This window comes from Typopeltis vanoorti, chromosome 18 (assembly GCF_054136105.1).
Source record: "Typopeltis vanoorti isolate ZY-2024b chromosome 18, IOZ_Tvanoo_1.0, whole genome shotgun sequence".
NCBI classification, from domain to species: Eukaryota; Metazoa; Arthropoda; class Arachnida; order Uropygi; family Thelyphonidae; genus Typopeltis; species Typopeltis vanoorti.
Window position 1 is genome coordinate 109,706,922 of NC_143566.1, and position 26,989 is coordinate 109,733,910.

Below are 26,989 nucleotides of genomic sequence, written 5' to 3' on the forward strand. Positions count from 1 at the left end.
TGGGATCTCTGGTGATGAGTGTTTCCCAAATCTTCGGAAGCTTAATGCAACCATATTTATTGAGATTTGGTTGGTTTTTGAGAGCTGTTGCTGCTGCTTCTAAGAAAAGTCTCTCTTTCTTGAATTTGCTGTGGTGGAGCATGGTTACCCTTCCTAGAACATTATCCTCCGCGATCGCGGAGGATAATGTTCTAGGAAGGGTAACCAATTGTTCTTTTCCTTTTCCATAGTGAACTGGATCGTAAAATGAACATTATCCTCCGCGATCGCGCTACCTACATCCCGCTAGAACACGACCCCACAAAAACACAAATTAAGAAACTAAACATTTTACTTAAAAAAGTAACCTGTTGACCCCCTGACATCACGAAAAAAATTAAACCTTTCCGCTCCCGTCCCCCCCCCGAATATACGGTTTACCAAAAATCCACAAACCCAATTCCCCCTTAGGCCTATAGTAGATGCTACCAATGCACCTTGCTATAGACTGTCTAAACAGCTGGCCAACTCTCTGATACCCCTCACCGGAAGGTCCCCTTCCTATATAAAAAACTCGACCCACTTTAAAGTCCTCACAGAAAATTTAACCTTGAAGAAGACAGACATATTGGTAAGCTTTGATATCTCCTCTTTGTTTACCAATATTCCCTTAACTGACACCTTATCTCTCTTGGAAAACGTTTTTCCCTCTGACATCTTAGATCTCTTTTCCTTTGCCATTAACTCTGGGTATTTCTCTTGGAACAACAAAATCTACAAGCAGATAGAGGGAACTGCCATGGGTTCCTCCCTCTCACCCCCCCATGCCAATTTCTATATGGAAGATTTCGAAAAACGAGCCATAGACTCAGCCCCACTCAAACCTTCTATCTGGCTTAGATATGTAGATGATGTGTTCTCCATTTGACCTCATGGCCCAGACACGTTAGACTCCATCCTCAGTCATCTCAATAGTCTACATCCAAGAATCCAGTTTACTATGGAAAAGGAAAAGAACAATTGTTTACCCTTCCTAGACACCTTAGTCACACGCCTGCCTAATGATACACTTACCTTCACTGTATCAGAAAACCCACACACACAGGCAGATACATTCACAAACTCTCCCACCACCACCCCTCTCAACAGTATGGCATTATTAAAACTCTTACCAAGAGAGACCACAATCTTTGTTCCAGTGGAACCGCCCTCACTACTGAGCTTAACCACATACACAGAACTTTCCTCTCCAATGGCTACAGTGAACACAGTATCAAAAAAAATTAACTCCTCCCCCATTCCCCGTCCTTCTCGTCAACAAGATTTTAAAAATGCCATCACCATACCCTACATCCGTGGCACATCCGAAAAAATAGCCAAGATACTAAAACAGTACAATCTGCACACAGCATATAAGCCCCACCGCAAACTTGCTACCCTTATCCGTTCTACGAAAGATCAGCTCCCTCCTCTCTCTCTGCCTGGAGTTTACAAAGTACCCTGTTCCTGTAAGCGGGCGTACTTTGGACAGACAGGCAGATCAGCATCCATCCGCCTGGAGGAACACAAGTCTTACATCTTCAAACACAACTATGGCCATTCAGTCTTGGCTGACCATGTTTTGGACACCACCCACAGGGTATCATGGAAGAAAACCACCATGCTCCACCACAGCAAATTCAAGAAAGAGAGATTTTTCTTAGAAGCAGCAGCAGCTCTCAAAAACCAACCAAATCTCAATAAATACGGTTGCATTAAGCTTCCGAAGATTTGGGAAACACTCATCACCAAAGTTCCCACCTTACATTCCAGGCCACCTACTATTGCCCTTAGAGGGCGCTCTACTTAGATAGGACTTTAGTGTCACCCATGTAGTTGGGCTTAGTATTGTTTGTTATTTGTGTATATGTTACATTAATTGGTTTTGTAATCCCCGTAGATGTCCTAGTGACTAGGACGAAATATAGGAAGTATTAAATTCTATTTTAATTCTTTTTCAGTGTTGTAAAAAATCCATTAAGCCTCCAACATGATATCCGATTATCAATATATATATATATATATATATATATATATATATATATTTATTTATTTATTTATTTATTTATTTATTTTTTATGAAGAAGTGAATGACTATAACCGAGATTTGAGTAAAAAGTTTTTAATATAAACACACTACTAGCTTCGGCCTGTAACAGCCTTCTTCAGGTGACATTATAAAAGAAAAAACACTAAACATTGAGGGTTAAAAGACTATGAACAACATAGACAGTCTTTATACATAATTAGCATGAAAACGTTGTAGTTGTATTTGAAGCTGTTCTTTCGTTTGTTGCATTGTTGGGAGAGTGCGTGCTCGCAGTATCACGTGAACGCCAGTACATGATTATAGCTGAGTGACTATCTGGGAGGTTGTAGCTCAAGTTGTTATTTAGATGAACAGGATTGAAGATGATTTCCCTAGATTCCACGATTTTTCTCTCTAGTTCATCATTGCAATGAAAGATGTTAGTAGATTTTTCCCAGCAGACTTTGTGACTTTGGTTTCATCATTAGGATTAGCCGAGAAAAGGATGTGACTTGATAATGCACTCGCTCGCTGTCTCTTGTAAGTAATGTCTCTCATGTGTTCTTCCATGCGCATTTCGACAGATTTGTCTGTCTGCCCGAAATAAGGAATATCGCAGTCACATAATATTTTATATACGCCAGGGTATTTGAGTTGATGATGACAAGGTTTGGGGTGGCTTATTAAGAAACGGATCTTTGGAAGTGGAGTGAACAAGGTTCTGATATTGTATTTTCTTAGAACTTTTGCTAATTTATGTGAAACTGTACTTATGTAAGGAATAGATATATTGCCTTTGAATCTAATTGTTTCTTCTGAGTGATGTCTAGGAGGATTAAGAGGGAATTTTTCAATGATTCTCTTGGAATATCGATTAACTTTGAAAGAAGTTTTCAGATGGTTTATTTCTGTAAGAATTTCATTTGGGTAATCAAGAAGAGAACGGGGTCTATGTCCCAAGGTGGAAATTATTCCAAGCTTATGAGGAGGGAAATGATGGGACTGACTGTGCAGATATCTGTTGGTATGTGTGGGCTTTCTATATATCGATATTTTGAGTTTACCAGAAGAGCGAGTCAGTTTGACATCAAGAAAAGGCAAGGAATTATCCGTTTCAAGCTCAGCAGTAAACTTAATACTTTGATGTCGGCTATTGAGATGTTCGAAGAAAACCATAAGGGATTCATGTCCATGGCTCCAAACAATGAAGACATCATCCACATAACGTTTCCAAACTTTAGGTGTTAAAATAAAGGAAGAGATAGCTTTGGTTTCAAAATCCTCTAAGTAAATATTTGCGAGTACAGGGGATAAAGGATTACCCATAGCCAGTCCATGATTTTGTTTGTATATATTATCTTGAAATTTGAAGTAACCGGACCTGATGCAATGTGTAAGCAAGGCTAACATTTTTTTGGATAACTTGTCCTGGAGTAACGTTAGGACTTCATCTGTTGGGATATTAGTGAACAAAGAAGTTATGTCCAAGCTAGCCATATAATATTAATATTATTATAATATATTATATTATATTAATATAATATTTATATTAATATATAAAATATTTATTTTATTATTAGGCATATTTATAATTTTTGCAATATCTTCATATAATTAAAAATAAATTTTAATAAGTATTTTTAATTTCATTTTATTTATAATTTTAACCCCTAACGTAAGATAAATGATTTCTATAAATTTTATGAATATCAATGTTTAGATAGTAATATGCGTTACTTGTCTTCAATTCAGAGCATGCGCGCTCTACACAGTTTGAAACTCATTCGAAGAGCCACTTTTCAAAGTCAGTTTTTCTGGAAGTAGAGAAATAAGAGCTGAGTCAGTTGACATGAAATGTTTGGTAAGTGGACATAGTTATTTGCCTAATGATTCAAATTTTGCCATTAACGGGCCACATGCGAAAAAAATTCAAAACATTTTTTCACCATATGATTGGTACCATATGATCAAAACCAGTAAAAAGAAAGCGCCATTTGATGGGGTTCAAATGACTCATTAGGATTTTTCTCAACAAACCCTTTAGAAAATTCTATCATTGACAGTTTTTACCAATAAATTGGCTTAAAATGCACTGGATAAAATTAGGAAGGTCGAAGCCCCACGTCAGACAATTCAAATATGAATAACGAAGATTCAGAATTTCATGCCATTAACATTAGAAAATCTGTAGCAGGTAGACCAGTAGGTCTGAAAAATGTAGACCAGCCTTTGTTATATTCTACGGGTAGAACTGTGACAAGAGAGAAGATATGATGGACCTGTTGAAATTCGTTCCTCCTATTAAACAGGATTATTATAAAAACTTGAGAACAAATCGACATGACGGACCTCAAATACAGCTGACGAAGAAGACATCATTTATGTTGCTGATGAATCAATTTAAACAAACTAATAATAATAATTGTAACAGAACAGTTATTATTCATTTTTGCGAAAAATCTTTAATAAAAAATGTATGATAATGAAGTTTTTCTGTAATGAAAAAATCGTTTGAAGACTGAATTTGATGTTATTACTTTTTTTCACTTGCCAAATCGGTTAACTCCCTTAGTCACGCAAAAATTGTAATAATAATAACGATTACTCCAAGGATATTCTATCTTATACGTTTTATATGTCGTTAGATAAAAGCTACATCTGCAATCATACATTCTACAATGTTTATTCGAATTTATATTTTAAAAGGAATTTTAAAAAACAATGTGTCACTTTTCTCCACTTTTTGTTTTATGGAGTTAATCGATTTGGCAAGTGAGCGGAAATACCAGTATCCAGATAAATTTATTTTATATTCTTGTAGCTATAATAAGAGAAATTTTATTTGAAATGCCATATATTGAAACCAAAAAGGTGTGAAAGGATTAATAGGATTTGATTCAAATTTTAGCTTTAATTTCAAAATAATGTGTTGATTTTATTAAAATCCATTTAAATAATTATTTTTCTTAATAAAGAATTCAATATTTAAAAAAATAATTCGACTTTTATCTATTTTTGTAAACAGTTGATGACTTTTTCTAGAAATATCTACCACGAAGTACATATTAAGTAACAGGATATCACGTGACCTCTTATATTTCAATGACACGTGCATTATTTTCTGTTTTGATGCATTAAAACTAACCTTTCTGCAAAGCATATTTTTCTTTCATTCAGAGGTTAAAACATCTGAATATCTAAAATTTGGACGACAGTAAAAAAGCGTGTTTTGCTTTTAGAACAATCATTGGATTCGCGATAGTTTAAAAAATGTGTCAAAGTTGTGCTGTGGTCACTTTGAACAACCTCTGAAGAAAGGAGTTGTTCGATCTTTGGGCGCTTGCGAGTTTATTTTTCTTTTTTTTTTCTGTTTTGTTTTGCTTTGAAATTTGTGTTTATAACCTCTAATAGCTAGTAGCAACATGTATGTGATTTACGCATGCGCATTTAAATCTATTTGCAATCACGCATGCGCAGATTGGTTCCAGAATATTTCCAAATATTAAACACAAAGCAAACGATTTCGATAATTCTTTGCCCTCTCGGAGTGTAAAACTGTGTTTCTAATAGCAACCACGCATGCGTAGAAGTATTTCAAAAGTTCTGCCATAAACTGCTGGGATTTTAGTTATTAGCAAATGAATTGTAATTATCTGGAGCACTGAACGGATCTTTTTTATTTTTATCTTACAAAGAGGGTGAGGATTACTTAGTTTTATATTCAATTACAGCGGCAATGATAAAAAAAAAGTTCCTTTTGCCTTCACGTTTAACCCTAATGGCGATATTATTCAAGCGAGGTCAAAAGCACAGCACACGGACTTTAACAATTAATAACTTTTGACATATTTCAAGCTGTCATTTCGGACTTAGTGAAGGTTGTTGTTTCGATACTGCCGGAATATTTCCGCTTGCGTATGTATTCTGTAACTGTCGGGAAAGAACGTCATGGTTCGCTTCATCACTGACAGTCAACTTAATTTACTTTCATATAGCGGTGTTTTCCCTTTATAGGAATTTTGAACATGCACCATTTCTTCCAATCCCTGTTTTATCCCCTGCGAACACGTTCTTTGTTTTTTACCCGGAAGTAGACAGCGACATCTGTTGTACATTTCATGTATACCATATGTGGCTAAATTGAAGCAGCTTTTTTTGTATTGTCGCCTTTTAAGAGCATCTGATAAATGAATTAAAAGTTTGAAATAAAGGATGGCGTAATGTTTGTTGAGACAATGTTCGAGAAAGCTTTAGTTTTAGGTAGATTAAAGGAATCGCAATAAATAGCAGACGATATGTGCTACATTAAATGCTTTCAAATAGCACCAGACAACGCCTCCGCGTTTATAGATGGAGTGGGTCACAAATAGAGGCGTTTCAATCTAGCAAATGAACATGCATAATAATGCCAAAAAAAAAAAAAAAAAATCTCTCTCGCAAGTTTAGAGCGAAGTAAATTGATTTATTTTCGTTCTTTTCAAGCATTTCAATTTCAAACACACGAAAGTGGATTTTACGCTTTTAATCTTAGATTCTGAACTGTAACTAGATCGCTAAAAGGAATTTAAAAAAAGCTGATTTTATTTTGTCGTTAGTCGTGAATAGAAAAGTGACCTTTTAACCTGACCTCTTTCATTTCAGTAAAAGTTTTTTCCACGTGTTTTATATTCTGTATAACATTTGCAATTTGTATAACAAAGCATTCAGGTCATTTGTCCACATAATCTAAAAAAATAAATAAAAAAATCTAAAAATAAGCAATAATACTGAGTGCACATTAAAACCACACATTGTCTCTCTCATTCATAAACTGTTCCCAAATGTCGTCTCTTTTGGTTCGAAGAACGACCGTGACTTCGGTTGGAAAGGTTTGGTTTCGAATTCCCTGAATGACACAATGAACGTTTGTAAAAACGTTTGAGCTGAGGCTAAGTTTATCTACCCTGAATAAATAAACAAACAAACCTGACAGGGAATAAATGCGGTTAAGAACGAAAAATACTGGCCTCGTGGTTGCTATGAAATTGTTATCATTCATTATAACAACCATCGAGAATGCTGCGCAATCTCTGTGAAATAAAACAGAAATTAATTCAATCATGTGATTACATTTGTACTTTTCTCTCTCATGTACTAAAGGTGTAAATTTATATCATCGTATCATGGGTGGGTTAAGGACGTTTTTTTTTTTAATTTGATTTAGTTTTTCATACTTTATAAATATGTCATATTTTTTGCATTTTTGAGTGCACCAATTCCATTTCAGCAAGGTAATGCTGCGCCTTCTGAGTTTTTAAGAGAATGCTTTCTTGTATTTGCACTGTTTGTTATCTACTAACATTCATTTACAAGTCATTCCCTGCTGCAGATAACATATCTATATCTCTATATCTATCCACCCATCTATTCATCCACCCGCCTTATCCTTATAGTCCTTATAAGGACTGGCTTAAAGGGGCGAAGCAAGAATGCTTTTCATCTTCCCCGTTATCTGTAAAGGACAGTGTGTGGATAAGGTGTTATTGAGCAATTAAAGCTCTGATCATGGCAGGAGGGTAACAGCAATAGCCGAGCCTCAGTCAGAACTTCATTGGCTATAGCATTGCCATTCATTACCCTCCAAGGGGTAAAACGCCTCATTCAACCGCGATTCACTTCTAGATTTATTATATATTTTGACTAATTAAAAAGAAAAGGTGTGTTATTAAAAATATTATTTTTCAATTTTAAAATCTTAAGTAAAGTAAAAAATATTAAAAGAATCAATTATAATATAAGTGTTTTTATATTTTATATGAAATATCTAATTTTATTGCACTTATGAAATCTATTTTTATTTATTTACAATTTCTTCATAATCTAAAAGGAATGCTTTTTGATTTTACATTTCAAAATATAGATTTAAATCTTATTTTTTATTTTAAATATTTTTTAATTACATTTCATATACTGTATTAATTTGCTTTATTATGTTTATGTGTTATATTGTCATTAAGATAGTCGATTTGAACAACTTTCAATGCTATATCTGGAACAATGCTATAAGAATTCGTTTCATTAATTCTTTTGGCATTGTTCCAGAATTACACTGATGTCCAAAAGCTAAGGACAAAAGTTCATCTACATTTTCACGTGTATATGAACAAATTTCATGAGCACAAACAAATTTATTGCCAAACACTAATAAATTATATTACAGAAAAAATGTCGTACAAATTAAATTACAATACGTTTTTGATATTTAATTAAATTTCTTAAGTTCTTAAGGAGGCAAACTGGTCCACTCCTCCTCCTTCAGAGCAAGGATTTGTTTGTTTTCTGGAGGGGAAATTGCGAGCAGCGATTGGTGGAACTGAACTGCAGGAGGTTATGAGGCAAGGGACTTGGGAGTTTTTGTGGACAGAGAACTTAAGTTTCGAGGGCATATTGCAAAGGTTGCCAAAACTTCACTTGGTGATGCGGAAATGGTGGAGAGGATTCAGAGGCGGGTTACGAAAATTGTTGCAGGCTTGTGGGATGTCTCCTACGAGGACAGATTGAAGGTCTGTGGGCTGTTGATAGACGGAGGAGAGGAGATATGATAGAGCCATATAAATTATTAAGAGATATAAGTTTAAGAGATAATAATTATTATTAAGATATAACTAATTATTAAGAGATAACAAATATTAAGAGATTGTGTAAGAGTGTGGTTAACAAGGGTGTTAGGACTCGATTTTTTGCTTGGAGGGTTGTAAATGGGTGGAATGCGTTGCCAGAGGTGGTTGTGAATGATTCATCTGTGAATGAGTTTAAGGGGGGGGGGGGTATGGCAGGTATTGTGTGAATAACGATCAATGCTGGGTCTCCCGCGATGTCTTTTGACTCCATGGAGGCACCTTACATAATAATAATAATAATGAATCTCCTTGTTGCGTCCCAGACATGCTCTCTGGTGCTGAGTTCTTGGGAGCTTGCTTGCTGCTCGATTCAATTAACATCCTCGGTCTCCAGAAGTATCCCCACTGCTCATGTGGTGCAGCATTGTCATCCATCAAAATTAATTCTTCGCCTACAGCGGCACGGAAGAAGCGAACATGACGTTGAAGAAATTCGTCGCAATGTTGTTCACCAGTCACAGTCGCTTCTATCAACACTTTTAGCTGAATGGGTTCATTAAGCATCAATCCCTCCCCAACCTTAACCGCAGTACTGCCGTATTTCTCCTTTTCAAGAACACGCTCGCGATGGTAAGCAGTGTCGCTTTCACGCCAGATCAAGCGTCGTCTAGAATCGGAGGAAAGACTAAAATGACGTTAATTATGTATGTATTATTTGATATTGAATATTTCTGATGTAAACATAAAAATGTCATATAGAGAACTTGGCAACTTTTACTGATTTGTGAAGAATGATAGGAAAAAAAAAACTTCATAAGCTTGTTCATTATCAAACTGCTGAAATCTTTATAGCGAAAATTAAACTAGAAAGTGACTACTTAGAGCCTCCTTAGCTCAGTCAGTATAGACGAAGCCCTTTGGTCGAAAAAACCTGGGTTTGATTCCCGTCAGTGAAGTGAGGAACCTTTATCTGGTCTCTTTCGACTAAAAGTGAGTTAGCCGGTCTCCTACAGAGGAAGTGGGTTTTTTCACCCGTAAACTCGGGCTTCTCGTCCCCAGGACAGGCAAACCGGCCCCGTGAACACATATGGATTACAGTCAGGAATACGTCCCAGCCATATGCTGGTCCGAGCCCGGAAAAAATTGGGGGGAGGGAGCAATGGTGAACTTACACTGTTAAAATCTTAACAGGAGTACTTTGTGGGCAATGTCTACAAAGTCACCTACGGTCGGAAACGACTGAAAAGGGAAAATCAGATCAGCGACTACTTCAAACCATGTAAGAAAATTGAAACTGAAATAGCACAAATAAGCCTAATATGCTCGTATTATATACGTAATAGATAATTTTCTTTTGAACTGTGATTGACAATTCTCGTGACCACAAGAACATAATCAGATGAAAGAAACAAACGATAATAAAACAAAATCCAACCTCGAATAGAATTGGGCAATTATAGAAAAGAATGTTCACTGCTGGTTAGGCGGCCTAGAACGTGGGTGACGATTGCAATTGTGTCCGACTTGCTACAGCCATGCACGGGACATATTACGGGACATATTACATAATCACGACCGAATAACGCATGGAAACATCTCGGAATGGCGAATCACGTGATACTTAGTGAGAAAACAAAAGCCCACTTCTCTTAATGATCTTTTGGATTTACAGCCGTTTGTCTTTCGCGTCTTCATTGTCCTTGCCATTAACAATTTTGTCCGGCGAGGGCACCCCCCCCCCCTCCTCGTGCTTTACAAACTCCACAACTCTGCCCCACATAACGCGGATTTCACTTCGCCAATGTTTCTTTCTTCCGTCTTGACTTAAATTAGCGATTGACGCCAATGGGTGTGTCCAATTTCATTTTTTTACCGGCATTTCTCGAAGGCGAGTTCATTTGACCCGGATTACATCAGTGTATTAGGGTAAGCCACCTCCCCTCCCCCTTGTATTTTCTTATGTAGACATGGTGCCGACACTTACTATATAAGCAACGGAGTCACTTTTACTATCACTCATTTTGCGTTTTGCTGATTAGCTTCTATCAGAAACAATGGCCAAGACACTGGTAAGTAGCTTTATATTAAAGTAATACTTTAAAGTAGTCTCCCGACATATTTAGAGAAGGATTTATAAAAAATGTTTGTATGTCATTTTCAACTTGATCTTTTTTTTTTTTTTTAATTCTGACGTCACTTTTTTTTTTTACAAACAGAAGTTAAAAGTGTCAGTTTTCTTCTAAATTGTATTAAATATTCACTCTGTATTATTCTTCCTATATTTACCAGCCATTTCTATTATAACTGCTTCCGCTGCTACTTCAGTAAAAGCAACATTGCGATACCCCAATATTATTTTGCCAATTGTACAAATTAACAGAAGCCAAAAAGGTTGATTCCTATCCAAACTATCAGATTGCTATTACGTCAATATCTTTGAAAGCTTTCTATATTACTTGTATAGAATGGCCATCTCCTATTTATTTGTTTTTCAGTCATATTCATCATTTCTAAAGTATCTAAATATTAAATTTTAAATAAATATTAATGTAATTAAAATTAGTACGTTACTTTTTTATAATAAAGGATGTTTTAATATTACACACTTAAGAATTCCTAATATTTCTTACACACCTTTTTATAATTTTAGAGTACAATTATAGAAATAAAACTAAGCTTATTATTCTTTGGTATTGGTTTATATGAAAGAATGATGAAGTTAATTGAGCGTGAGATGCGGTGATTAATACAGCATTGCCATCCATTACCCTTGGAGGGTAATGGATGGCAATGCTGTAGCCAATGAAGTTCTAACTGAGGCTTAGCTGTTGCTGTTATCCTCCTTCCATGATCAGATCTTTAATAGCTCAATAACACCTTATCCCTACACTGTCCTCTACAGATAACGGGGAAGATGAAAAGCATTCTTGCTTCGCCCCTTTAAGCCAGTCCTTATAAGGATTCTTTGGTATTAAATGGATAAGAATCCTATATTGTTATATAGCCAGTAAGTGAAACTCAAGATCGAGAACTACGATCTATGAGTTTCAATGCCAAAAAACTATCGGCGAAAGCAATTCGAAGCAAAGGTGGAGCAAGATCCCTCACTATTCTTGATATTCTCTCATAATGTAAAACACAGCTCCTAGGAGATGTAATACTGTCATTACATTATGAGGGGAGGTCACTACCTAGACCGGCTTCAACCTTTTTTGAGGTTTAGTGAGGGAGCTTGCTCCACCTTTGCTTCGAATTGCCTTCGCCGATAGTTTTTCGGCATTGAAACTCATAGATCGTAGTTCTCGATCTTGAGTTTCACTTACTGGCTATATAACAATATAGGATTCTTATCCATTTAATATCTATTCAATTGCCAGAAAACTAGCCTTTTTGGCTTTATTTTAATTCTTTGGTATTGTTGGTTTTACAGTATAATACTCTCAAAATGAGATTTTTAATGGAGTTGTAGAACCAAAGCATCAACAAGCGGGAAATTTAAAGTGTTGTGCGTAACAGAGAAGACAGTTTTCGCTGTTTGTATCAAATCGCTTTTGATCGGATTCCGTTTCTTTTTAATTCTATTTCACACGTCCACAAGTATTTTCATGATTATTCACGAGATGGCGACACGTCAACGAATGCTCTTTTTTAATATTATTATAGAAAACTTTCGTAATATTTGTTCGAATTAAATCATACTTCATGATAATAATAGTACTCGCATACTTGTCAACAGAGATAATGATTTTTTTTTTTCTCTTTGTTAATTTAAATTGTGATGTTACCCGATTGTGATGTCATTTTAGCGCGATTAGTAAATATGTTTGCAACCATTTTTAGAACAAAAATTGATCTAGTAAAAATAGATTTTTTATGAAACAATGCAACTTATTAATTAAAAGAAACACGTAATTAACCGTAGTGAAAATTATTTAATTGTAAATATTTCATCCTAAGTATCTTTGGACATCATCAGTACAGTAGTTTAAACAAACTGTTTCTTTCAATTATGATCTCACCACAGGTTTCCTTATTTAAAAAAAAAAAAAAAAAAAAAAAAAAAAAAAAAAAAAAAACACGAAACTCCTTATATAAATAAGGATCTTGGTAATACTGTAGGAAGCAAATTCTGGGAGTCGGATCACTGTCCATGAGCATTTGTTCCAGTTAATCGATTAGAACGACGTCTGTGCGCCTTTTACTACTCAGTTTAATAATATATATATTAAAAAAACTCCAAAGACCCCTTTTAGATCATTTTCGTACCATATTTAATGGAATTAAAAGGTTCATATATAAATAGCTCTATTGGCAGCGATGCAAGAGAAGATTAAACTATTATTCTACGTATGTGTGTGCGCGCGGTTATTTTAATTACAGTTTATGATTAAATTTATAATTTTTATTATAATATGCGATTAAATACGTCAAACATTAACTGATTGAAAGGCTAGTATTAAGTAAGTAGTTTTAAAAATATTTTTCCGTTTATTAACCACCATCTTATTTCTCTCACTCTCTTTCTTTCTTTCTTTCCATTTTTACTATAAAGAGAATTTGTTTTTCTTACGCTTACTTCAAACGTATAAATTTCAGTTGTGGACTTCTTTTGTGTTATCTTCCTTGACCTAGAATATGGCAAGCTGCTCTTATATATGCATGCAAATCCTTGACCTGAAAAGGTCGAAATAGTCTTTGTATTCCTAGCAGTGCATTACGTAGGGGTGTTTTAGAATTCTGCTCATTGTTTCTAAGCAGTAAACTATGAGAGAAGATAATTCACGCAGAAAAAAACGAATGTGTAATCAGTTGGTTTCTGTACCGTCATTAATAATGGATGTACAGAATTACCATTAAGGGTAAAAAATAGTTCTATAATTCAAACGATTTTGTGTGTGCGTGCGCGCGGGGAAGAGAGAGAAGAAACGAAATATCGATATCAAATAATTTCGTTTTTTTTTTTTTTTTTTTCAGCTATTCGCCCTTGCCATCCTGGCGTTTTGCTCTGTAATTCTTGCTTCTTATCTGTCTCCCAATTATGAGCTCTCCATCGACCACCACCCCAATCATCACGGTTATGGCGCAGGAAAGAGCTATCGTTACGACTATAGGCACTTGCCACATTACGGGTACGGGCGTCCCCATTTGTACGACGATTACGGATATGGACATGGCTATCCTTATGGCCATGGTCCTTACTATGGCGGCTATCACGATCAGGGTCATTACAGACGTCCCTATGGACATGGCGGTTATCGATACGGAGGTCCCTATGGATACCATCATTAATACGAAAGAATCGGCATAGCAGTGTCGGTAAGTGGAGTTTTGTTTTATTACACTTTTTAAAGATAACTCATCGCTTATATCATGTTGAGAGGTGGGTGTGAGTGCTCACTGTTGTACATGTATTAAATTACAATATCTTAACAGATGGAGATTGCGTTCAGAATAACTTTTTTTTTCTTCAAAACATCATGTATATTAAGCTCGTAAATCTATTAAAATTCATCCCCTTTTCCTTTAAATGAACGATAAGTGGATTTCGGATTGAGTCATATAAATTCCCTTAAGCAACAGGCAATCTGGATGGAGTCAAATCTGATACCATGAAAATTTCTGAAGTCAGTCGAATTAAGCTCGATCCGCTACCGCTGTGGATAGAGCCCAGTTGTTCAGAGTGTTGGACTCCTCGGAGGTTTCACGTGATAATAAGTCAGTTCTTATTATTCTATTAGGATACGCCTCTGTGGCATAGTGGTTAAGAATCATGTCGCTTGCTAACAAAGAACAGGTTTAAAATCGGATTTCTCCACCGACTGTCATCTATCGTAACCATTGGCAACGAAAGTCTTGTTGAACTCGTCAGTCATACGAATTCAAAGACGATATTTGTACAAGCTAAAATCTCAGGGGGAGGTGGATGGTTTTCACACTCCGCAACTCGGAAACATTCTAAATATGCAAAACAGAGTAACAGAACATAATTGTGCCGATTAGGATTAAAGTATTAATATATGACCAATATTCCTCACTCCTCCACCCCTTCTTCCTCACTTGAAGGGTGTTTTCATCCCTGCAGATAATTGTTATAGATCACATAAGTATTAATATTTTAATAATATTATTATATCGATAATATAATATTAATCTTCATCTTTCATGGATATCTTCATTGGTTCTTTCATTATAGATCATTCAAAAAATCTCCAGCTACGTTCTACCAGGAAGAAAGCTCTAAGGATTTGGTCAATTCCCGAAAAGTGTATAGTGTGTTCTACATATCCAGTAAAATATTGTATAGTAATAAAGAATTCTGATATCAATAAAGCAAGCATTAACAAGTAGCAATTGCAGTATATTTATACCATCTTCCTGAACACACCACAGATTCAAATCTCATTTGTGACGAAATCGCATTTATCAGAATGGCTAACTTCTCTTAGCTGGTGATGGGTTTTATTTATATTTTTATTATCAACAACTTAAGTTTCATTTTAGGCAAAACAGACAAACCCACCCATTACACAAACAGAAATGACAAAACAATCAAAACAAGTTCGCAGCAGAACCATCCAAGTCAAATGCATTTGGAATTGGGCAACCTTACTTACCAACAATATTCAGGGATTATTACCATTCGAATAAATATATCGTTCTTTTTTCCCAGAGTTATGTAAAAATACAAAACATATGTGTATATACAAAATATATAAGAATAATATAAAAATACGAAACAATTTTCGATTATTTTTATTTTAAAACAAATATCGATAATATTGTTTATTATCGATAAAATTATACAGTTTAGTATAATTCAAAATTATTTAAAAATAAAATCTATTATCGTAACCCCAATAATGTTCTAAAATAAAAACTATAACAAATGTTATGTCTTTAATTGTAATGGCCAAATATTTAAAGAAACGGAGTAAACACGATAAGCACCACGAACACTGTACTACTGGCACAAACTGCATATAAACAATAGTGGAACTGCGCGACGGACAGTACAGTGCCGCATTCGCTAATAGCTCGCATCTCACTATGACGTGCATATGCTTGTGCGCGTAGCAATATGACGCTGTGGTAAACACAGTGCTGCTAGCGCCCTCCTAAGTGCTACGAGATGGATTTTTATTATTTTTTTTTTTATACAAAATAAGAGAATTGCATAGGATTGTTGATGATAAAAATAAAAATAAATATGTTCTATCTGCTTCTGCACGAGCCGCCCCTGTTTTTAACTACATTTTAAATAACAAAAAAGGAGAAAGAAAGAAACAGATAACAAAGTGAACTTTCATAAACGTTTTCTTAGAGTAGATTGTAAGGACAATATCCTTTGGCTAAGAATACTTGTGATCAAATCCCACGCAGAATACAGGCTTTATAAGGGCTTTTCAGCTGTGAGTTAGTCCGTCTAATAAGTTGAAGAATCTCTCTCGCTACCACTTATACTGTTGAATGATTTGTAACCAACTTATTAATTTTTAACAAAATTCAATAATAAAAAAAAAATTCTGCGCTTTATTTCGCATACTTTCGTGACTATCGTCGTGATAAACATGCTTTGACACTCGCCACAAAATGTATTAAATTAATAAAAAAATAAATCAACACACATACGGAACGTCTTTTATTTTATAACCGGAAAAACAACAAAACAATGACTTAAATATGCGCGCGCCATTTATAACATTTGATTTCATTTCAATTCCGCCCTGTGTGATAAAGGAATTTAATATTCAGTCAGGGCCACATTAGTCAGTCTTAGGGAGGAAGTTTTTCTTCTGGTAAACAGCTCGGACAGCAGGAAGCTAACAGACAACTCAAGGCTAATTAATCAAAATTTAGAAGACATCGAGAAAGTAAAGATGAGAAAGAGTGGAGACGATCAATCTAGTTCAGTGGTTATCATAATAAAATCTCTTTTTCTTTGATTTTAATTATGACTATTAACGGCCTTCTAATCTGAACAAAATCTTAATGAATCGTAAGAATATAAAGGTTCATTACAATTTACAGTCAGATGAATTTTTTCGTCGAAATATTTCCGTCGATTAAAAGCCATTGTTACCACACTAAGTGGAATTGGCCCTAAATCCAAATTTCTATTCTTCAAATTCTAGGAAAGTTGTTAATAAACTCTTAAGATATCTTCAACTTAATCATTAAAAGAAATATCTTCAGTGTAATCATTAAAAATCTTCAGTATATTCATTAAAAATATCTTCAATATATAATTATCGAAATTCCATGTTTCGTTTGGTCATTATTGTGTTTGTCGCTTGTTTCCATGGTAACCTGTTGCTACAGTAACAAAAATATCTTGCGCAATGAAACAGAAAAATAACTTCCATATAATTAAAAGAAATTTCATTTTATCGTATGTTCGGCTCTTCAGTTTCCATGGCAACACGTTGCTACAGTAACCAAAAATATCTTGCGCAATGCAACAGACGAACTGGGGAATTCCTGCAAGTGTTTTTGTTTCTCTTCACAATTAATCTCAGATAATAAAACGATTGTGAGTTGATCGTAAACTAAAGTAGATTTTTTTATGATTATTATTATTTTTTTCATTATAATTAGCGACGTGCCGTGATACCTCTTGCACCAGTACAATAAACTTTCAATCCAGGTGTTTCTCCGTTGATAAATAGGTCACCTCGTTTTTAAAGTTCTCTTATCAGCACGTGACAAAAATGGAAAAGCCTCCTTTCGCTCTTATGAACGATTTCGCACTTGTTTATTCGCTCTCGCTGACGTCCCTCTCATAAAGTATAATATTAGGAAGTACTTTAATGCGTTCTAGAATTATTGCGCAAACAGATGGTCACATGACGTGTTTGTATATGGGATGCGAAGTTGAAAGAGATCTGATTATGGGGAACCATTCTGCAGGGGAAAGGGAAAAGCCTCTCACCCTTTTATTCGTATTTTGGGAAGTGGGAATCTCAAGAGGGAAAACTAAATACAATTATGAATGTCATGAATTCGATGTCGGGGAATGGCTGCACTAAAAGAGCAATTGTGGGATTATCGTTGATTTTAAATAACTCCCACCCACCAAAAATTCTAAATCTATAGTGCTGAAGGGGTGCTCTTTGGGAATGCCATTTGCTTCTCATAATGCAAGGCCAACCGAAGAAAGATCATTAAATGAGGATGGTCTGAAAAGTTCTCTGCCTAACAATAAAAAAAAAAAAAAAAAAACGAATTCATAATTTCAAAATTATTTTTATTTTTCAACATAATCTCCCTTAAGACTAATACATTTAGTCCAGCAATGTCCGGCGCCATTATCTCGTCCCTGTAGTGGTTCTCAGTAAGATCTGCAAAATATCCCTCTACAGCGGCAATCACCTCTTGATTCGAAGAAAAACGCTGACCAGCGAGGAAGAGTTTTAGTTTTGGGAAGAGACAGAAGTCAGAGGGAGCCAAATCTGGGGAATAGGGTGGATGTTCCAACAATTCATAGTGCAGATCCCTTAATTTTCCCATTGCCAAAACACCTTTGTGGGCAGGTGCATTGACCTGATGAAAGATGATATTTTTCATTTGAAAACCGGGTCTTTTCTCACTAATTTCTTCGTCTATTCTGGTTAAAAGATCGGAATAATATTCCCCGGTTATTGTTTTATCCTTTTCAAGATAATTAATAAACAAAATGGCTTTAGCAACCCAAAACACTGATGCCATGACCTTTGCTGATGATGGAACCGACTTTGTCTTCTTTGGCGCTGAACAACTGGCTTCTGTCCACTGTTTTGACTGCTGTTTGGAATTTGTTGTATAATGGTGAATCTAAGTCTTATCCATAGTAATAAATCAACGCACAAAATCAGTTTTATTCTTGTTAAAACGCTCCAAGAAAGATGTTCAGAGATTTTCATGTGAGTGTGTTTTTGATCTGCTGTGAGCACCCATCTTGCGCAAAGCTTTTTCATTTGCAATTCTTCATGCAAAATATATACCCTACACGTTCTTTAGAAATGTCTGTACTCTCAGCAGTTTCACGCACTTTGACTCGCCAGTCATCCAATACGACATCGTGTACTTGATCAATGATTTCTCCATTTCGTAATTGCCGAAAACGAAGGTGAAGAGTGCTCATAAAGTTTCATGAACTTGCAATGAATTTCTTTGGGCTTTAAACCTTCTTTTACGAAGCATTTTATAACCGCACGATGCTCAGTTTAATCCATTTGAAGGGATGCAGACAACACTTTTGCTCCAGACAGCTGTATAAAACAAGCTACTTGATAGAAAGACTTGCAATTTCACATGGATGCTTATGACAGATATACCAACTTAGAAAAAAAAATCGTAAGTGTTGCCATCTATGGTTGAGCCCGAGAACTTTTCAGACCACCCTCGTAGATTGAATTCTAGTTCGCCGACCTAAAATAAAATAAAGTAAAATAAATATATAGATATTTTAAAATTTTATATATAATCCGGAATTTCAGCTCAAGACACAAATATGAAACTTCGACGATGAAATTCATCTCCTACTTGAAAATAATCACAAACCTCCACGCACACAATTGAATTTGAATCCACATTCTATTGGCTGAAAAGCTAATCATGTGGCCAATCAGAGTTTGTGATACATCTTTGTCTTTATGAATGTTTTTGTATATCTTTAAAGTAGAAGATAATTGTAATCACACAGTGTGACACCATCCCGCTTACTGAGGGCCTAAAACAGTATATAAAATTCATATTTGAAAATGAATAGTGGGTTTCGACCATGCGTGGCGGAAACATTCCAAATGGGTCGCCATTCTATTCCCGAGTATATTAACATAATGTTTTATTAATTGTAAGTAAATGTTGTTAAGTAACTAAAACGTAAAAAGAAAATAATACTAATAATTACTAATCCATAATTAGTAATAATATTATTATTACCGATATGTGCGGTGGAAAAATAAACCCTCGCATGGCCAATTTCTTCGAGATACTGAGGAAAAAATTGACGTGAACAAGACGTGGCAATGGCTGCAATATGGATATATTGAAAAAGAAACAGAAGGATTTATTCTAGCAGTTGAAGAACAGGCATTAAAAAGTAATGCAATGACACGAAAAATCTTGATCATCAATCTTGAGCAGCAAATGCAGATTATGCGATCAGAAAGATGAGACTGTAGAACATCAGTGCCTGCAGCAAAATAGCTGCAGGCACTGATTAGATGTTCTACATTAGATTAGATGTTCTAGAGCTCAAACTGACTATAAATACCGCCATGATCAACTGGCCAAAATAGTTCATTGGCATGTATGCAAAAAATATGGCTTTCCTACTTTTGATAATAGGTGGCAGCCAGCATAAAATAGAGACGGTATTGGAAAACGAAACAGCAAAAATTCTCTGGGACTTTAGAATACAAACTGATCAGCATTTGGAACCCAATAGACCTGACATTACAATTATCGAACATCGACTGGTTTGGATTATCGATATCGCAGTACCCAGTGATAACAACATTAACAACAAAGAACTGGGAAAAATTACTAAATATCGAGATCTGGCAAATCGAAGTTGGCCGACTGTGGCTTAACACACCAAAGTCATCCCAAAAGTTATCGGTGCACTTGGTGCAACTTCAAAGAAGCTGTCCAACTATTTACAGCGATTAAACATCAACGAAGTGACCCCATATGACCTACTAAAAACAGCATTATTTGGAACCGTCCATATTTTACGACGCTGCCTGACAGAGTATTCTTAGATTCTTGCGTGGAATCTGAATTGTTCTGACTCACCAGTCATATTTTTATTTATATGATATCTTGTTTTGACTGGGTATCAATTATGTGAATAAAATTAATAATAATTAAATATAATAATTTCTGTTCCTAACTAGATGCAACTTGTTAACTACAGCTTACGAATGTGAAACCTCATTTTTCAGGTTTGCTTCGAACAGACACACAGAAGTAGAGTGGAAGCCAATCTTCGCTTTCCTCAAGTTTCAGGATGAAGCAGAATAAAAAGCTCAGCCTTCCCAGTACGGAAGGGTTAATAAATATTACCTGAATTTCGGCAGTTACAATAGAATAGGACCAAATTCGAATTTGGAAGATGATTAAGGAGGAATTCTTACGTGTGAAAGTATTACCATAGTTTTATATAAAACAAGTTAAGTTTAAATTAAGAACAATGTGAAGCTGCTATCATGTTAATTGTGTGTGTTCTTTGGCCGGTTTGTCTTTCTGTGAGAAAATATTGAAGAAAGAAAAAAAAAAGAAATTACGATACTGATTAAGCCATGTACCCAAATAGCAAAACAGTCACGAAGATTTACATCATGGTGTAAATCACGAAATGGAACACTATTAAATGGAACATTGTTTTAGTGATTGCAAATCCAACTCATTGTGGGTGCATCACACACTATCTGCATTTGTCTATTTAGATATTTCCTAATCGATCTATTAATGATAAAATATATACGCAACAAGGATCACGTACGACTTCCTATGGTGGAATTACCAAGTGAAGTCCATATTACGATAAATAAATAAGCAAAACTATTCAACAAAAAAACGAAATTCTCTCCTTCTCAACGTAATACTCAAGTTCTTGGAAAATCCCTGCTAATTTAAGCAATAAATTGCCGCACAAATTACATTAGAAAACTGTTGGTCTGTGAGATTTTATGACAGATCGTAGATAGTCTTTCAAAACTGTTTGCTTATCGTCACTGACGTCAGCTTCTGTGAAACGATAGCAGTTACGACTGACTTTGATTTGTGCAAACGGATCTAAAAGCCACGAGACCAAACACAAAGAACAATATTTCATTCTGCAGACGGACCGCAGAGGTGAGCTGTGGAATGACAATGTTATCGGGAGCACCATCCTAAATATGAAACGAAGGCCACGCGACATGATTAAGTGGTAACTGGTTCGCCGAACTATCAGTTTTATGGACATCTGGTGAGGTTGACATCGAAAAGTAGGTCGAGTAGGTGATACCTAATGGACGAGAATCTAGAACTTTCTCGTCGAGTCGACGTGAAATAGATTGATGCTAGCGGCATCCAACACGAACGAAATCCCTGTATTCAGCTTTAGTGTGTGTGTGTGTGTGTGTGTGTGTGTGTGTGTGTGTGTGTGTGTGTGTGTGTGTGTGTGGTTACTACTTGAAAAGCAAAGCCTGACCCTTAACAAATACTCATATCTCTAATTATACTTGAGTGACAAATCAAAGCTCGCACGATTTCAAATTAATGCAGATGAAGCTTCATCTGCATTAGTAGATGTACAGGATTTCTTCTACATTAATTCAGTAATATAACTTAATATACGACTAGTATGAATATTTAGCAAAACAGCAACCCCCCTCTCCTCAGCAAAAGGAACCCCTTCTTTGGCTTCCCAGCATTCCAACCCAACACAAGACTGTACTACAAAATCATTTTATGAGCAAAAACGAATTCGCTTTCGAAGCCATTGTGTCATTGAATGGAATGTTACTAGATCGAAGAGGTTTTGGAATGTAGCGTGAATATTTTACTACAGAAAAAAGAAAACATAATCTAAAGACTTCCAAAACAATTAAGGCTCACATTAAAGGTCGCGAGATGAGATATCGTTCTAGGATTTTAATGAGGTGCCACCCAGAAGGCTCTTGTATGGCTGCCACTTCCCAACACGAGGTTTTGCTCGATTCCTTCGTGATGAGTGAGTCCGAGGGTTGCCATTCTTCTTGCAATGGTTTTATAAAAGCGATTGAGTTCGTCGGTTGTGCATCGTGTTTCGCAATTTACTGATGAGTAATATAAATGAGCGAATATCTTGCACTTGGCTTTATTTTTAAAGTCAGTAAAGCTGTTTCGGGAACCTTTGAAATGTTCGTCAGGAACTAGAATATAGAAAATTAGTAATTCTACACTATATTCGATTAATAGAAATATATTTTCCTGAAAGGGTTTCTACCCGTTTCCGATATGGTAGCTGGAGATACCTTCGCTCATTGAATAATAGGGCATCCTACTGTACTTTGAATGGGGTATGCCTGCCATCTCAAGGCATGGATGCGCTACTTCACCTTGTTGAGCTTGGAATTTGAGAGGGAAAAAATGTCATATAGTATAGCCAGTTCTCTAAAACGACAAGACAAAACTGGACATTTTCCGCACATCGTTACTAGACATGTCGACCTCCATATGTCGTTATTTCCCCGAGCAACAAGGAGCTCCGTAAATTAGTGACGACGACATCTGTTAGCGGAAAATACTTGGTTCGAATCCATGTAGAACGAAACAATCCGTATCAGGGCTTTTATCCTCTCTAGGTTACTACTTGGCTGAGGAGTAACCAACCTTTGAACTCACTGAAGGTGGTTATTAGCAAGCCAAGTAAGAGTTACTTGGTGTACTCTAACAGCAAAGTCAGAACCATCAACTTTATAAGAAGCTTTTAACGGAAGACATGTCACAGTATTTCACAACGTGATCTGTTTGGTACCCACATTCCACAGCAAAGAACAGATCATGTTGTGAAAATAGAAGCAACAGTAAAAATGAACGCAAGAATTTGAATTTTACATCGAAAAATCTTTCCAGCGCCTCAAAGGTTTTTTCCTTCTAAAAAAGAGTAAACACCAAGCAATTACCAAACACAATTCAACTGCTCATAGCTTTAGCAGGCCATAATTCGGAACAACTCATATTTGTAGCCCACTTCTCATTATTGAAACATTACCCACCGGTAATCTAATTAAAATAAACCCACTAACGACTGTTTATTCTACAAAGAGAGCAGTTTGAACTCTAAAGCTTTGAGTAACTTTTTTAAATCCATAGGCAGCTAGTTTTCAAATTAAAAGTGCATTTCAAGGGCGTACTGGAGGACATACGACGTTCCTAATGCTAACTGATATTCCTGTATGCACTCAGTTATTTTATTTTTAAGTCATAGACCTAAAATTTCTTCTTTCGTCATATAAATAAAGTACTCTAGTAAACGTTTTTCTATTAATCACCTTTAATCCAAATTTCATCACCTGATATATGAAGAGTATATGCTAATTGTAATTCCATAAGCCCTGTTAGTGTGGAATGTTATTTAAATAGCAATGGATAACACAATTCTCTGTAGTGTAATCTACAGTTACTGCTAATGCCGCTGTTTTTATTTCCTGCATTTTTTTTTTTTTTTTTTTTTTTGCACATTTCCAGTTCTTGATATTTGCATAGAGTCTGAACATTAGTGAACATATCCCCACACATCCTTCACGACTACTTAAGAATACATCGCTTGGTTTCCTTGTTCATTTAGTATTCCGAAGGACCGTAGTCAGTGTAATGAGCAGACTTCTAAGAGAGACAACTCACGCTTTTATGCGATGTCCATCTGACAGCACAAGATAAGGGCTTTTAAAGCTTAAACAAGAAATGACAAGGTCGATTTTCATAGGCGCCTTCAAACTGCTGGGTTAGGAGAAGCCAAAACATGAGCTGGGCGAAGTATTTTTCAATCATTAAAAACATAAAAAAAAATTAATACAAATGTATTTTAAGAAACGAATACAAACGGCGAAAATTATATATGTTACTCTGTTTATAATTATCAGCTCATCCGACCGGATAGAGCTTATACTCTCCAACCAACGACTCTTGGTTCAAATTCCCCTATAAAGACGAGGGTGGTCTGAAAAGTTCTCGGGCTAATAATGAAAAAAACGAATTTATAATTTTAAAATTATTTTTATTTTTCAACATAATCTCCTTTAAGACTAATACATTTAATCCAGCGATGCTCCAGCGCCATTATCCCGTCCTTGTAGTGGTTCTCAGTAAGATCTGCAAAATATCCCTCTACAGCGGCAATCACCTCTTGAGTCGAGGAAAAGCGCTGACCAGTGAGCTAGGGTTTTAGTTTTGGGAAGAGATACAAGTCAGAGGTAGCCAAATCTGGGGAATAGGGTGGATGTTCCAACAATTCATAGTGCATATCCCTTAATTTTCCCATTGCCAAAACACCTTTGTGGGCAGGTGCATTGACCTGATGAAAGATGATATTTTTCATTTGAAAACCGGGTCTTTTCTCACTAATTTCTTCGTCTATTCTGGTTAAAAGATCGGAATAATATTCCCCGGTTATTGTTTTACCCTTTTCAAGATAATTAATAAACATCCCAAGTGCCTTTAGGATCCCAAAACACCGATGCCGTGACCATTCCTGCTGATGGAACCGACTTTGTCTTCTTTGGCGCTGAACAACCGGACCGGGTTCTGTCCACTGTTTTGGCTGCTGTTTGTATTCTGGTGTGTAATGGTGAATCCAAGTGTCATCCATAGTAATAAATCGACTCACAAAATCAGTTTCTTGTTAAAACGCTCCAAGCATTTTTCAGAGATTTTCATGCGAGTGCGTTTTTGATCTGCTGTGAGCAAGCGCGGCACCCATCTTGCGCAAAGCTTTTTCCTTTGCAATTCTTCATGCAAAATATATATCCCACACGTTCGTTTGAAATGCCTATAGTGTCATCAATTTCACGCACTTTGACTCGCCGGTTATTCAATACCATATCGTGCACTTGATCAATGATTTCTGGTGTGACATTTTTTTTGGACGCCCTTCACGGCTCACTTGAAGGCTGGTACAGCCATATTTAAACTCGGCAACCCATTTCTTAATTGTCGAAAATAAAGGAGAAGAGTGCCAATAAACGTTTATGAACTTCGAATAAATTTCTTGCTTCAGTCAGCTTTATAAAACAAACTACATGATACAACGACTTACAGTTTCACATGGATGCTTATGACAAACGTACCAACTTAGAAAAAAATCTTGCCGATAGTTTTGTAATTTATAGTCGAGGCCGAGAACTTTTCAGACCATCCTCGTACAGATGTTTTGTGAACATTTTTAGAAATTAGATGAATTTCATCACGAAATAGGGTTCCCATGGCCCTACATAATGGAGGAATGAAGTGGCTTGAAAAAGATTCAAGTTTGGTATCTATCTAGCGTAGACTTTGTTATTAATCCTTAAACCAAACACGGTAACAACTTTTCTATGAAGGATTTACATAAAAAAAAAAACAAAAGAAATAATTTTTAAAAAATGCTAAACACAATTTGTGCTACTCCTCGATATAAGACAGGTTCGGACATGTTCAAATATGTTCTGACCACTGCTACACAACTTCAGAGTCACAATAGCTATAGAATGACAATTAAGCGACAATAATTTTACATTTTAATGTTTATTATTAACTAATTCATGTTAAAATTATCACAAAAAATACATACTATAAAACTTTATTTAATGGATTTTTTATTTATTATTTATTTTTTATTACAGATTTGGATTCGCCACAATGAAATGCAGAAGAATAAATTAATTTCTGTCACAAAAATAAATTGTTTTAATTTGTCGGCCATGTCATTTTAGTTTTTATCTAAGCATTGGGAGGAAAAATAAAAAGGATAACACCCCTTCTGTACTCAGTTCTTAATCAAATGTATTTGTATAAATTGGAGAATATGACCGAGATTTAGTTCTTGACGCATTTTTAATTCTTTACAGTAGAAAGTGTATTTTTTACATTTTATTTTATATTTAAATTAACAGATTTAATTTTAATTACGGAGGAATATAAAATGAATTTAATTCATTGCTTTCTGCATCACAATTTTTTATGCATAAAGAATTTGTTATTATAAAATGAGCCAATACATTTGCCTAGAACAAAAGACAGCACGTGATTGTTCAACAGGGAATAAAATGTAATCGTCTGCTGACAGAGTCTGTTAATTCAACAAAATTGACGTAGTTTAGAATGTAACATTTCTGTCGCTAATCTGGATGTGACGTCATGACAAACGTCTAATGTTCATCTAATGCAGGAGTATAATGTTCAACTATTCTTCTGCGTTTTTTAAATCGCCTCAAGGTGGTTTCCGTACTGATTTTATGAATGTTATTAGAAGGAAATAATGTCTTCATCAAAGAGAACATAAAACTCCTTTTTATAGTGTAGTTAATCCTGTCTACGGCAAACCTCTTCACGGTTATTTTCTGATAGATTTGCCCCTTGACACAGCTGTTTGGAATGGAACAGGGCTCCTTACCCTACCGCGCATGCGTTACTGGAGTCAAAATATGATAGGAGTGCTGTGACATCGATTAAGTTACAAGTGATGGAAAAACACATAAAATAAAATAAAATAAATCTAAAAAATAATTAAAAAAATACTCTCACCGAATTTTTAAAAAAAATGTTTGTTAAGAATATGAATGAAAAAACTCAATTAAAATTCGCTGTAAATTAAGAAAATATTAATATACTTCATTTCCAAAATACAACAATT

At 35.4% G+C, this 26,989-nt stretch overlaps 1 long non-coding RNA gene across 2 annotated transcripts in view; it reads left to right on the top strand.

Moving 5' to 3' along the window:
- Positions 1-14,973, top strand: part of LOC150097056 (uncharacterized) — a 37,236-nt gene extending 22,263 nt beyond the window's left edge. The window contains exons 1-3 of one of the 2 annotated variants that reach the window (XR_016549776.1): positions 2,559-2,587; positions 13,621-13,962; positions 14,840-14,973. This is a non-coding gene — a long non-coding RNA (uncharacterized LOC150097056). Of the gene's footprint in view, positions 1-2,558; positions 2,588-13,620; positions 13,963-14,839 lie in introns of those variants that run through there. The other variant, XR_016549775.1, reaches the window with a different exon arrangement.
- Positions 14,974-26,989: the final 12,016 nt, after the last annotated feature.